Source organism: Coptis chinensis, chromosome 6 (genome assembly GCF_015680905.1).
Source record: "Coptis chinensis isolate HL-2020 chromosome 6, ASM1568090v1, whole genome shotgun sequence".
Taxonomy (NCBI): domain Eukaryota; kingdom Viridiplantae; phylum Streptophyta; class Magnoliopsida; order Ranunculales; family Ranunculaceae; genus Coptis; species Coptis chinensis.
Window position 1 is genome coordinate 79,174,665 of NC_141461.1, and position 1,706 is coordinate 79,176,370.

At 34.1% G+C, this 1,706-nt stretch overlaps 1 long non-coding RNA gene across 1 annotated transcript; it reads left to right on the plus strand.

Annotated features, from left to right (window-relative positions):
• Positions 1-235: 235 nt before the first annotated feature.
• LOC147494677 (uncharacterized) lies at positions 236-1,215 on the plus strand. The gene is made up of 3 exons (XR_015198447.1): positions 236-323; positions 401-499; positions 1,051-1,215. It is a non-coding gene; the product is annotated as an uncharacterized LOC147494677 (long non-coding RNA).
• Positions 1,216-1,706: the final 491 nt, after the last annotated feature.

Consider the following 1,706-nt stretch of genomic DNA (forward strand, 5'->3'; position numbering starts at 1 on the left):
ATTGATGTAGATGATTTCGAGACTCCACCACTACGCGCTGGAAAACCTATGTCAAAACCACATTCAAACAAGTTGTGGAGGCTACTTGATAAAGAGAAGATGTCATTGGTGGAAAGCTTCTTCAAAAAAGCAAACCAGAAGTAAAATTTATTTTTCCGAAGTATATGAAAGCTTTTATGTTTTCTTATCATCTATGTAGTTGCACTAAATTTTTTGATCGTGTATGTTGCAGCACAATTACGTGGATGGACATCCAAACGCATTTGAAAATACAGGGAGAACAATTGAACCACATGATGTTGAACTTCTTCATCAGTGATAAGGTAAATCTTTTTATTACTCAAATCTTTTGAAATGAAAAAACTTGCAATTTACTTATTTTCCTTACTGTTTATGGTAGATTATTGATTGGTACGTGTTCTTCCACCTCCCCAAGGAAGTGGTGAAGCTAATTGGATATTCTCCACCAAAGTGTCTATGTTTCTCATCATTTGCATGGGTAAGCATCTTAAATGTAATTTATTTACTGAAGTTGAATGTGTAGTCTGTGGTTAGTCTGCATTCTTATATTTGCAGACTAAATTCACAAAATCTCTAAAGATATAGTCTGTGGTTACTCTGCATTCCTATATTTGCAGAGTAGTTTTAGTCTTGAAGTTGAATGTGTAGTCCGTGGTTAGTCTGCATTCATATATTTGCAGACTAAATTTACAAAATCTCTGAATATGTAGTATGTGGTTACTCTGCATTCTTATATTTGCAGAGTAGTTTTAGTCTTGAAGTTGAATGTGTAGTCTATGGTTAGTCTGCATTCATATATTTGCAAACTACATTCACAAAATCTCTGAAGATGTAGTCTGTGGTTACTCTACATTCTTATATTTGCATAGTAGTTTTAGTCCGCATATTTAAGTTTGCATAGTAATATAACTTTTAGCCCAACACAATTATAACACGTAACACTCTTACTATGCAAATTTCAAAGTGCATAGTAAAAAGTGTAAAGTGTTAAAACATTATTGTTTAGTGATGCATTCTTATTTATTGTAGCTGGCTTTAAGAGATCAACAGAAACAAGGCATGAGGGTCTATGTCAGAGATGTCCTAAAACAGTTGGACAACAAGGTCGCCCATCTATTTTTCATCATAAATAGTCCAAAGTTGAGAAAGTACAAAGACGGTCATCACTGGACTTTGATTCATGTTGATACTCTGAATTGGGAATGGACGCACTATGACTCCTTAAGGCAAAAAAACTATGAGAATAGGAAATACATTCCGTTAGAAGATGCTGAAGTTTTGGTAAGTGCTATGTAAATTTAAGTTTACATAAGTTTTTAGGACTACTTGCTAAAGGTTCGGTTTTCTGACCACAAGAATGTCCACCTGGATCCTAAAATATTGTTGACTCTTCCTTTCCAGTATTATGAATAGTATCTTATTAGAGATGAAGTTAGGATCACTTAATTTCATTCTTGTTGGTATAAGACTATTTGCATAAGCAATAGGTTATTATTGTTTCTTTGCATTTATATTGGTAACTCTGTGTCGTCACCCAAGTCACGTAGGGATTATGCAGTGCTGTTTAGCAGGATATGCGTTTCAGGCAGTTTGCACCCGTAAGGCGTTGACAGATGTGGTTTTACTTAATATAAACATTGAAGACTTGATTTTGATTGTACTGTTTATAATATTTGGAGAAGAAG